This window comes from Nycticebus coucang, chromosome 1 (assembly GCF_027406575.1).
Source record: "Nycticebus coucang isolate mNycCou1 chromosome 1, mNycCou1.pri, whole genome shotgun sequence".
NCBI classification, from domain to species: Eukaryota; Metazoa; Chordata; class Mammalia; order Primates; family Lorisidae; genus Nycticebus; species Nycticebus coucang.
Window position 1 is genome coordinate 106,829,665 of NC_069780.1, and position 13,135 is coordinate 106,842,799.

The following is a 13,135-nucleotide window of genomic DNA, read 5'->3' on the forward strand; positions in this document are numbered from 1 at the left end:
GCCATTAGGTTACAGTGTTTGCACTTGTTAAGTAAGCACAAACTTTGTAGTTGAATCCTGCACCCAGGAGGTGTGCCGTGAACACTTACATTGTGCCCATTAGGTGGGAGCTCACCAATCCCCCTCCCTCCTCCACTCTCCCTACCCTCTCGCCCCCTCCCCACAACTTGAATTGAATTGTGTTTTTCTCTTGTATGGGCGTATGTTAGATCATCTACCGGCTTCATATTAGTATTGAGTATGTTGGACACTTGCTTTTCCATTCTTGTGATACTTTACTAAGTAGAATGTGTTTCAACTCCATCCAGGTTAACACAAAAGATGTAAAGTTTCCATCTTTTTTTAAGGCTGAATAGTATTCCATGGTATACCTATATCATAGTTTGTTAATCCATTCCTGGGTTGATTGGCATTTAGGTTGTTTTCACATCTTGGCAATTGTAAATTGAGCTGAGATAAACATTCTAGTACAAATTGTCCTTGTGATAAACTTATTTTTTTTTCTTCTGGGTAGGTGCCTATTTGTGGGATCAAATAGAAGGTCTACTTTGAGTTCTTTGAAGACTCTCTATATGTCTTTCCAAAGCAGCTATATTAGTTCCCAGTCCCATCAACAATGTAAAAGTGTTCCCTTCTCTCCACATCCATGCCAGCATCTGTACAGACATTTGAAATTTGTGATGTGGGCCATTCTCACTGGGGTTAGGTGATATCTCAGGGTGATTTTGATTTGTGTTTTCTTTTTTATTTTTAAACAGCATTACTGAGATAGGTGAGGTTGAACAATTAAGTTCATGAACTCATCCTAGAAAAAGTGCTACACCCTTCATTGCTAAGTATCACTATGGTCACCAGAAGGCCAACAGAAGGCCAACTGTAATGTTCTAACAAATGTACAATCTTTACCATAAGAGATCAACACAGACTCTGGTATTTTGTATGTGGCATTTCAGCTGATGAATACATTTTTCTTAGTCCTCGATTAAAAGTGTCAAAAATATGTTGGGGTTTCTTTGTTTGTTTGTTTACACAGGAAGGAAAGCAGTACAAGTTCATTGTCTTATACCAAAATTCCCTTACAATATAGTCTTCAGGAAGCATGATCATCTTAAAATTCTGCAGAATATCATGTTACTTCCTTATATGGTTGACATCATACAAATTGGGTTTGGTGAGCAAGAAGGGAAAAGCACTACATGTAGATTAATAAGATCTGTGCATGCCAGATTCTGGGAACTACTCTCCAAAGAGGACTTAAAGTTTCACTCTGTCACCCTGGGTAGAGTGCCTTGTATCATCACATTTCACAGCAGCCTCAACTCCCAAGCTCAAGAGATCCTCCTGACTCAGCTTCTCAAGTAGCTGGGACTACAGCTCACTAGTTTTTCTATTTTAGTAGAGAGGGAGTCTCACTCTTGCTCAGGCTGATCTAGAACTCCTGAGCTCAAGGGATCCTGCCTCCTTAGCCTCCCAGAGTGCTGGGATTACAGATGTGAGCTACCATGTCCAGCCTGAGGGAGGTCTTTCTAAAATGCAAAAGGAATTATGCTGCACCATTATTGACCACTTTTCACCTGACAGTTAATGACAAAACAGCTCTTCATGGTATATATACATCACTCTCTCTATAATATTTGAAGAATCGGTTCTAGAGCAGGAGCAGATGAGACCCTCAATCACAAGGGAGGAAGAAGAGTTTGCCAGGTTGGGGTCCACTTCTCCATCTTCCTGCCTTGGGCAGGAGCAGTCTTCCTGAGCTATTTTGGGAAGAGGAAAACAAGCTATGCAGGGAAGCATCAGTTTGAGAAAGGTAATATGTTTCTTTGATTCTACGCATATTTTTCATTATGTGCTGTCAGAGTTCCCAAGAATCCCAATCAGTTTCATTCAGATTGCTCATTCATGTACTCCGTGCAGTCACACTGAGGAGAGAGCTCACTAATTACTCCCCTTATCTCAGCGATGTCCTATATTTAGGCAGCTTTTCTCTTGTCTAGAGGAGGCTGGGTTTAGTTGAATCAGCTCCTTCAGATGGGGGCATGTTAGGAATTGTGTACCAGTACTGACATGACAGGCAGACAGAATCCTGTGCCAAGAAAATGCCATCAGAGTTTCCCTCAGTGCTTCTAAAATACTAACATGTGCTCTCCGTTCTTTGATAAGTACTGCTTTCGGGTGCAAAATTTTGGAACCACGGTACCTGTTTTTAAAAATTATTCATTTCTATTCTTGATTAGTTATGCAGGAGTAAGTGAGTATTTCAGCCTTCCTGAGTCTTACTTCTACAACAAGCATGAAGGGATCTCTACTTTACAGAATTATTTGAGGATTAAACAGGATAACATGGTGGAAAATGGGTCCCAGGTTTCAGCATGTGATAAGCACTCTATGAATCACGGTCTCCTGGTCATCATATTCTCATCCCTCTATGTCACCATGATAAGCAACTAGATAAATTGATGCCTTTTCCCCTCTATTTAATTAACCAGTTGTTTTGTAATGAATAGAATTTATGGTGGGGCAAGGTGTCTCACACCTGTAATCCCAGCACTTTGAGAGGCCAAGGCAGGTGAATCCCTTTACCTCAAGAATTCCAGACCAGCCTGAGCAAGAGTGAGAACACATCTCTGCTAAAAACAGAAAAACTAGCCAGGTATGGTGGCCGGCAACTGTTATCCCAATACTCTGGAAGGCGGAGGTGGGAGGATCACTTGAGCCCAGGAGTTGGAGGTTGCTGTGAGCTATGATGCCACGGCACTGTAGCCAGGGCAACAGAGCAAGACTCTATCTCAAAAAAATAATAAATAATTAATTAAATTTTTAAAAAGAAGCTAGGTGCCTGGAACTTGCTCTGGGACCTACAAAGTGCATCTGAGGAGATTAGTACAACTGACTGGAGCTTTGGATGGGCCTGGGCAGGGACTCTGACCAGGGGATAATGACTGTGCAGATATCAGGGGAGTTCTGTGCACTATAGCCCTCTGGAAACTGTGAGGATGGCTTATGACAATGACGGCCTTGTGCAAACAACTGAATTAACAGCAGACAGAAGCTCATGATAACTAAAAGCCTTATATTGTCACTACAGCCAACCACAAAGTAAATGAGTTGTGACATGGAGGCATGAATGACAAGTGGTATTTTTTTCTTGTGAAGGGAGTTGCCTCTGTATCCCCATCTTCCTTCTGAGTAAGTGGAAGAAGTATGTGAGAGACGATGGTGCCCCAGGAGGCATCTGTGCAGTGATGAGATGAGTGTTCATGCTGTCCCATTTTGGGGACTGGCTGATGAATATGGGCAAGGGGGGGATGGTCTTTATTTGCTCTTTCTTGGCTCACAACTATTAACTGGGTATGAGGATTTCACAACAAGAAGTCTTCAGCTCTTATAGCTTTAATTGCATTGGATCAGCCTCTCTCACTAAGCCTTCAATTTTGTTGGCATATAGAATCAGGAATGGAAAAGATGTAGAGGTAAGGGAGAGCTTAGTCACTGGAAAACAGGCAGGCTTCTCAGAACACACCCTCAGAGAGGTATCCATCCTGGAGCGTGACACAGGAGCCAGTTCCCCTGCTATTTTTCGCCTCTTCACATTGGTGGTTTAAAAACTCTTCCCTCAGCATCCTTAATATTAAAAATGTGTATTGCTTCATTTGAAAGTAATAAGGAATAGGAAGTTGACAAAAGGCCATCCTGTATTCCCAAGGGGGTTAATTACAATTATGCAGAGAAGGTAAAATTATAATTTGCAGGCTATTTACAATGTGGTACCAAATATTTATCACCATGTTTAGTGAAAGAGCTGTAAACTTTAGCAGGCTTCTGAGATATAGCAACACGGGGGGTTGTTATAAGGCAGGAAGGGAGGTAGATGTGTGCACATCAACAGAACTTGTTCTTCTTGCCTGAATCAGATCTGTACATAAAGTAAACAGCAATAATGGATGTAATTGTTGTGGTGGTGGTTTCTCCTTGAGTTAAACTTGTCATGTTAGAATTTGTGAGATAGAAGAAGCCTCAGTGTGGAGGATTCGGCTGGGGCCCCTGGCGAGATTGAGGATTCTGGTGTTTAGACTTGCCTCCTCACACATTTTCATAAATGTTAGAGCTGATATTAGCAAATGTTTACAATGACAATTCATCTTCATGGTTTTGGCTCATTGACAGAGGCAAAGAAATTAATAGCTTTATTTTATTTGGTAACATACGGTCTCTCAGCTGCATGTCCTACCCTTATGATACTAAGGGAACACATCGTCCAACGAGAACTAAAAAGAAATAAAACCAATGGGTCCTGCAATGTGCTCATCTCCCTCTGTGTTCAGTGTGATTTTTTTTATCCACATATGCTGCATAAAATGTACATACTTGACTATCTGTCTGCAATCTTATATATATCAAACTGCAAAATGGCTGAGGAGTCTGCTGGGAACGGCTTTCTACTTTGCAATCTTTAAAATCAATCTGGTAGGAACAGCATAATATTTCAAATGATGTCACTGCAATATTACCATTAGATGCCTCCTAAAAAAGTCTTTTTATGTTGATGATAGCCTGGTTATATGGACTTACTCAATAACAGTTATACTCTTGGCATGTTTCAGAAACACTGGTGACCATAAGTTTTTATACATGTAAATGGCATTCTCTACTAAGTTAGAAGTTCTGGTTGATTGGTGGGAAAGGGGTGATATTGTCTACATGGTATTAGTTTTCTTTTTCTTCTTTTTCTTAGTGAGAAATTGTCCTAGGCATAATTTTTTTATGATTATTATTGTTGGGGATTCATTGAGGGTACAATAAGCCAGGATACACTGATTGCAATTGTTAGGCAAAGTCCCTCTTGCAATCATGTCTTCCCCCAGAAGGTGTGGCACACACCAAGGCCCCAACCCTCTCCCTCCTTCCCTCTCTCTGCTTTTCCTCTCCCCCCATGACCTTAATCATCATTAATTGTCCTCATATCAAAATTGAGTACTTAGGATTCATGCTTCTCCATTCTTGTGATGCTTTACTAAGAATAATGTCTTCCACTTCCATCCAGGTTAATACGAAGGATGTAAAGTCTTCATTTTTTTTAATAGCTGAATAGTATTCCATGGTATACATACACAACACCTTGTTAATCCATTCTTGGGTTGGTGGGCATTAGGGCTGTTTCCACATTTTGGCGATTGTACATTGATCTGCAATAAACAGTCTAGTACAAGTGTCCTTATGATAAAAGGATTTTTTTTCCTTCTGGGTAGATGCCCAGTAATGGGATTGCAGGATCAAATGGGAGGTCTAGCTTGAGTGCTTTCAGGTTTCTCCATACTTCCTTCCAGAAAGGTTGTACTAGTTTGCAGTCCCACCAGCAGTGTAAAAGTGTTCCCTTCTCTCCACATCCATGACAGTATCTGCAATTTTGAGATTTTGTGATGTGGACCATTCTCGCTGGAGTTAGATAGTATCTCAGGGTGGTTTTGATTTACATTTTTCTAATAATTAGGGATAATGAGCATTTTTTCATATGTTTGTTAGCCATTCATCTGTCTTCTTTAGAGAAGGTTCTATTCATGTCTCCTGCCCATTGATATATGGGATTGTTGGCTTTTTTCATGTGGATTAATTTGAGTTCTCTATAGATCCTAGTTATCAAGCTTTTGTCTGATTCAAAATATGCAAATATCCTTTCCCATTGTGTAGGTTGTCTCTTTGCTTTGGTTGTTGTCTCCTTGGCTGTACAGAAGCTTTTCAGTTTAATGAAGTCCCATTTGTTTATTTTTATTGTTATTGCAATTGGCATGGCAGTCTTCTTCATGAAGTCTTTCCCCAGGCCAATATCTTCCAATGTTTTTCCTAAGCTTTCTTTGAGGATTTTTATTGTTTCATGCCTTAAATTTAAAGTCCTTTATCCATCTTGAATCAATTTTTGTGAGTGGGGAAAGGTGAGGGTCCAGTTTCAGTCTTTTACATGTGGGTATCCAGTTCTCCCAACACCATTTATTGAATAGGGAGTCTTTCCCCCAAGTTATGTTCTTGTTTGGTTTATCGAAGATTAGGTGGTTGTAAGATGTTAGTTTCATTTCTTGGTTTTCAATTCGATTCCAAGTGTCTATGTCTTATTTTTTGCCAGTACCATGCTGTCTTGAGCACTATGGCTTTGTAGTACAGACTAAAATCTGGTATGCTGATGCCCCCAGCTTTCTTTTTATTACTAAGAACTGTCTTAGCTATACGGGGTTTGTTCTGGTTCCATACAAAACACAGAATCATTTTTTCCAAATCTTGAAAGTACGATGTTGGTATTTTGATAGGAATGCCATTGAATAGGTAGATTCCTTTGGGAAGTATAGACATTTTAACAATGCTGATTCTGCCCATCCATGAGCATGGTGTGTTCTTCCATTTGTTAAAATCCTCTGCTATTTCCTTTCTGAAGATTTCATAATTTTTTTTATAGAGGTCCTTCACCTCCTTCGTTAGGTATATTCCTAGGTATTTCATTTTCTTTGAAACTATGGTGAAGGGAGTTGTGTCCTTAATTAGCTTCTCATCTTGACTGTTATTGGCGTATACAAAGGCTACTGACTTGTGGACATTGATTTTATATCCTGAAATATTACTGTATTTTTTGATGACTTCTAGGAGTCTTGTGGTTGAGTCTTTGGGGTTCTCTAAGTATAAGATCATGTCATCAGCAAAGAGGGAGAGTTTGACTTCCTCTGCTCCCATTTGGATGCCCTTTATTTCTTTGTCTTGCCTAATTGTATTGGCGAGAACTTCCAGCACTATGTTGAATAGTAAAGGTGACAGAGGGTAACCTTGTCTGGTTCCAGTTTTAAGAGGAAAAGCTTTCAGTTTTACTCCATTCAGTAAAATACTAGCTGTGGGTTTGTCATAGATAGCTTCAATCAGTTTTAGAAATGTGGCACCTATGCCTGTACTCTTCAGTGTTCTAATTAGAAAAGGATGCTGGATTATCCCAAATGCTTTTTCTGCATCTATTGAGAGGATCATATGATCTTTATTTTTGCCTCTGTTAATATGGTGGATAATGTTTATGGACTTGTGTATGTTAAACCAGCCTTGCATTCCTGGGATGAAACCTATTTGATCATGATGAATGACTTTTTTGATGATAAGCTGTAATCTATTGGCTAGGATTTTGTTGAGAATTTTTGCATCTCTATTCATGTGTGATATTGGTCTGAAATTCTCCTTTTTGTTTGGGTCTTTTCCTGGTTTTGGTATCAGGGTGATGTTTGCTTCATAGAATATGTTGGGGAAGATTTCTTCTTCCTCAATTTTTTGGAATAATTTCTGCAATACAGGAATGAGCTCTTCCTTGAAGGTTTGATAGCATTCTGGAGTGAAGCCATCTGGACTAGGGCATTTTTTGGTTGGAAGATTTTTTATTGTTTCTTTGATCTCAGTGCTTGAAATTGGTCTGTTCAGGAGCTCTATTTCTTCCTGGCTAAGTCTAGGGAGAGGGTGTGATTCCAAATATTGATCCATTTCCTTCACAAATTTCTGGGCATAGAGTTTCTGGTAGTATTCAGAGATGATCTCTTGTATCTCTGTGGGATCAGTTGTTATTTCCCCTTTATCATTTGTGATTGAGGTTACTAGAGATTTTACTTTTCTATTTCTTGTTAGCCTGGCCAATGGCTTGTCTATTTCATTAATTTTTTCAAAAAACCAACTCCTTGTTTCATTAATTTTCTGAATGATTCTTTTGTTTTCAATATCATTGATCTCTGATTTGATTTTGGAGATTTCTTTTCTTCTACTGAGTTTAGGCTTAGATTGTTCTTTTTCCAACTCCATAAGATGGCTTGTGAGTTTGTTGATGCGCTCTCTTTCTGTTTTTCGAATGTAGGCATCTAAAGCAATAAATTTTTTTCTCAAAACTGCTTTTGCAGTATCCCACAGGTTTTGGTAGCTTATGTCTTCATTGTTGTTATGCTGAAGGAAGTTAATGATTTCCTGTTTTATTTCTTCCTGCACCCATCTGTTATTCCACAGAAGATTGTTTAATTTCCATACCTTTGTGTGGGGTCGAATGTTTTTGTTAGAGTTGAGTTCCACCCTTAGTGCCTTATGATCTGAGAAGATACAAGGTAAGATTTCAATTCTTTTGATCCTGTTGATATTTGTTTTGTATCCCAGGATATGATCAGTTTTGGAGAATGTTCCATGGGGTGATGAGAAGAATGTATATTCTTTATCTTTGGGGTGGAGTGTTCTATATGCATCTATCAAGCACAGTTGTTCTAGGGTCTCATTTAAATCTCTTATATCTTTGTTTAATTTCTGTTTAGAGGATCTGTCCAACTCTGTAAGAGGAGTGTTAAAGTCCCCTGTTATTATGGTATTACCAGATATCATATTGCTCAGACTCAGTAAGTTCTGTTTCAAGAATCTGGGCGCATTTAAATTGGGTGCATAAATATTTAGAATTGAAATGTCTTCTTGTTGTATTTTTCCCTTGACCAATATAAAGTGACCATCTTTGTATTTTTTGACTTTAGTTGCTTTAAATCCGCATGTATCTGAAAATAAGATTGCAACTCCTCTTTTCTTCTGAATTCCATTTGCCTGAAAAATTGTCTTCCAACCCTTGACTCATAGCTTTAATTTGTCTTTTGAAGCCAGGTGTGTTTCTTGCAGACAGCAAATGGATGGCTTGTGTTTTTTAATCCGGTCAGCCAATCTGTGTCTCTGTTCTAATCTTCATAAGTGGGGAATTCAAGCCATTAACATTTATTGAGATAATTGATAAGCATGGTAGTGTTCTATTCATCTTATTTTGTGATAGTCCATTGCTTAGTTTTATCTTTTGCATCAGTGTGGAGGTTAGGTTTTGTCCTTTAATTTCTGAGTTTTTACTTTGCTGCTGATCCATTACTTTGCTGGTCAGTGTGTAGAACAGGTTAAAGTATTTCCTGTAGAGCTGGGGTCTTGTTGTGGCGAATTTCCTCAATGTTTGTATATCCATAAATGATTTGATTTCTCCGTCAATTTTAAAGCTTAGCTTAGTAGGATACAGAATTCTGGGCTGGAAATTGTTCTATTTAAGTAGATTAAAGGTAGATGACCATTGTCTTCTTGCTTGGAAAGTTTCATTAGAGAAGTCTGCAGTCACTCTGATGGATTTGCCCCTGTAGGTCAACTGGTGCTTACTTCTGGCAGCTTGCAGAATCTTTTCTTTTGTCTTGACTTTGGACAGGTTCATCACAATGTGTCTTGGAGAAGCTTGGTTAGAGTTGAGGTGACCTGGAGTCTGATATCCCTCTGAAAGTAGTGTGTCAGAATCTTTGGTGATATTTGGGAAATTTTCTTTTATAATATTCTCTAGTATGGCTTCCATTCCTCTAGGGCATTCTTCTCCCCTTCTGGGATTCCTATAACTCGTATGTTGGAACACTTCATAAGGTCCCATAATTCTGACAGTGAACATTCTGCTTTCTCTCTCTTCTTTTCTGCCTCTTTTACAATCTGAGTTATCTCAAGAATTTTGTCTTCTACCTCTGAAATTCTTTCTTCTGCATGGTCTAACCTGTTGCTGATACTTTCCATTGCATCTTTAAGTTCCCTAATTGACTGCTTCAGTTCCTTCAGCTCTGCTATATCCTTTCTATAGTCTTCATATCATTCATCTCTTATTTGATTCTGTTTTTGGATTTCCTTTTGGTTATTTTCCACTTTATTTGCAGTTTCCTTCATTGTTTCCATCATTTCCTTCATTGTTTTCATCATGTGTTATTCTAAATTCCCTTTCTGTCATTCCTAACATTTCTTTATTGGTGGAATCCTCTGCAGTAGCTACCTCATGGTCCCTTGGAGAGGTTGTTCTGGACTGGTTCTTCATGTTGCCTAGAGTTTTCTGCTAATTCTTCCTCATGAGTGATTTCTTTTATCTGTTTCCTTGCCCTAATTTTCCTTTCAGTTCCCCTTGCTCTTTGAGTTCCCATGCCTGTGGACTAAGGTTTCGATGAGTCCTTTTGGTATAGGACCCAAAGGGTGAGACGGTTGAAAAGCAAGAGGTATGAAAGAAAGAAGGAAAGAACAAAAAGAAAATAGAGAAAGGAGAGGGGGTGGGTAAAAGGAATATTGACAAAAAGAAGAGAGACACAGAAAGAGAGAGACAGAGCAAAATAGGTGTGCAGTAGGGTACTTTGGCACAACATTAAAAAACCCCAATCTCTAGGGGCGCCTGGTTGGTGGTTCCCTTGATGTCAGCAAATCTTTGCTAACCTGATCAGACACAATACCCCACCTCCACCAAGTAGAGAAAAAGACAAAAATGCTATAAATCAAACCAAAACAAGTAAGCAGAAAACTTTAAGGGATAAAATTGAGTGAAAACCCAAATAATAGGGGTAGAAACACTAGCAAAAATGAAGTTCTAGTTATTGAAAAAGGCAGCAATGGGAAATTGTATTTATACTAGAAAATTGGAGAAAGAAAAGAAAAAAATCTGTACAGAAAAGGTTGAAATTAAAAAACAAAACAACAACATCAAAATAAACCAAAAACAAACAAAAAAAAAACAAAAAAAAACAAAGCAGTATACATATATATCTTGTTGAATATTGTCTGGGCAACAGGTGCTCTTCTGGGGTATGAGATGTTAATTACAATGCTGATACGACTGGAGGCCTCCGCTGATTTCTCAAACCCCACAGGGTAGACACCCTAAGTCTCTCTTCAGCCCTCTTAAAAGGCACTTTAAGCTTCTAAACTTGCTAAGCAGAAGCTTTCCCAGGAAAGTGCTTGTCGCTGGAATCACTGGTGAATTGGCTATCCACTTACCCAGTGTGCCAAAACCGGTCTCACCCTGCCCCTGAGGGTTAGGGCTATAAGGCGGCTCAGACCCAGCCTTTAGGCTGCTCAGTCACTAGGTTACTAGTTCCCACCCGATCCTTTCTCTGCAACCCCTAGGGCGGACCTTGTTGGGGCAGTTCTCTCACAATGGCTCCCTGTAGCCCACAGCCAAAAACTATTAGCTCCATCTGTCTGGTTCAGCGGCTCAGTCTGTGGTCCCAGACAACACCCAAAGTTCTCCACACTCCCACTCAAGCTCTCCCCAAGGCAGTTCAACTGAGTGCCAAGTCCAAAAACACCAAAACAGTTCACAGGTAAGGCCTTTCCTGTTTGCAGTCTCACTGCTACTGCACTTACAGCTGTCGGCAGGATTAGACCAATGGAACACACGCTATTACTTGCCAGTTTTCTACTGTTTTTGTCCTCCTCTTGGGGTCCAGAAGTCTCTCGCTGACTCCCTGTATCCTCAAAGGAATGATTATAGGCAGATCCCACCAGCCAGAGATGCCTGGAGTCTTATCCCCCCAGACTCACAGTGCCCAGATGCAAGGAAGCTGTTACTTGGCCCTCATCTTGCTCTCCCCTGGTATTAGTTTTCTTATAACTCTCTAAAACTCATATCTCTCCCTAAAATACTTGATGAAAAGCCTAAAACACATTTTTAAAAATTCAGGATCCAAGGATAAGGAGCCTAATTCTGTGTCCATAGGACAGAAGTGTTGGAAACGGCTGCAGACAAGCCTGGAGGTGATGAAAAAGCTCTCTGTGAGAGAAAGCTAGTTGGCCTCCTCTGAGCTCACTTCCCAACAAGGCCCTGACATTTGGGCTTCTGTATTCATCCCTGCAGTGCCCAATTTTGGCAAGAGCCCTATCAAGTCTCTTTAGCTAGAATTCCCAACCCAAAATATTTAAATGATTCCTCATTCTCCAGCATCCACCAACTAATGTCTGATCACCCTGTCCTGCCTTTAGCAAGAAATTTGTCAGGTTGATTTAGACAGAATCCCCCCTAATTCTTGATGGTTTTTCTTAATGACTTTCCATCCACTGGCCCCACTTTGTTCCTTGTCTATAAATTTTCACTCTTCCTTGATGTATCTGGAGTTGATTCAACCTCTCTCCCACCATGAGACTCCATTGCTGTGGTCCCCACACCTGCTGCAATAGCCCCTTCTTGACAAAGTCCCCTTTCTGTCCTTCACAAATGAATGAATGCTTCTATTCTTTAATGGCTATTCTTAATAGCTATGGGAGAATGGATCATGAAAGTGTGGTATTTATACACAACGGGAGATTATGCAGCCACAATAAATGAAATCCTGCCATTTGCAACAACACGGATGGAAGTGAAGTCCATTGTCTTAAGTGAAATGAGCCAAGCACAGAAAGACAAATCTCACATGTTCTCACTCACACATGGGAGAAAAATATCAGAAACAACTTATCTCATGATTACCAGAGGGTGGAAGGGTAGCAGGGAGAGGACAATAAAGTGGGGATCATTAATGGGTGCAAAAAGATAGATAGAATGAACAGTATTTAATATAGCACAACAAAGTGACTATAATCAAAATTAAGTTAGGGTATACTTTAAAATAACAGAGTGGAATTACAATGTTCCCAACACAAAGAAATGTAAAATGCCTCAGGTGATGCTCATTTGATTAATTCACATTTAATGTCTGTGTCAAAATACCACATGTGCCCTATAAAGATATATAGCTATTATGTACCCATAATAATTAAAAATAACTCTTTGGGAAAAAAAATTTTAAGTAAAAGTCACAGGCTCTGTAGTCTCACTTAAATCTTGCTTTTTCTATTCACTGGTACAAACTTGGTACAAGTTACTGGACCTCTGTCAGCCTCTGTAAAAATGGGACTTTTCCACAGCTGGGTTCTATAATTAACTTCTGATAGCAAGATGGGAAAAATCTACTAAGACATGTACTTCTTATTATCTGCAAAATTACATACTCCAATACATTCATGGAGGTTTATACTTTTATAATATTAATTCTTATGTGAGATAGAAAACTACATCAGGTGAGAATTAGCAATCATATGTATGTATTTATTCATCTAAATTGACAAAAAAGTGTTTACAGTTATGGTGCACAGCATGACGTTTTGTGACATGGATATGCACTTTGTGAAATGGCTAAACCAAGCCAAACACCACATGAATCACCTCACACATCCTTTTCACTGGTGAGAACACTTAAAATCTACTCTTTTCACAGTTTTCAAGTATATTATACATAGTTATTAACTATAGTTATGGTGTTGTACTATCTCTCTCTCTTTTTTATTTCAGATTAAG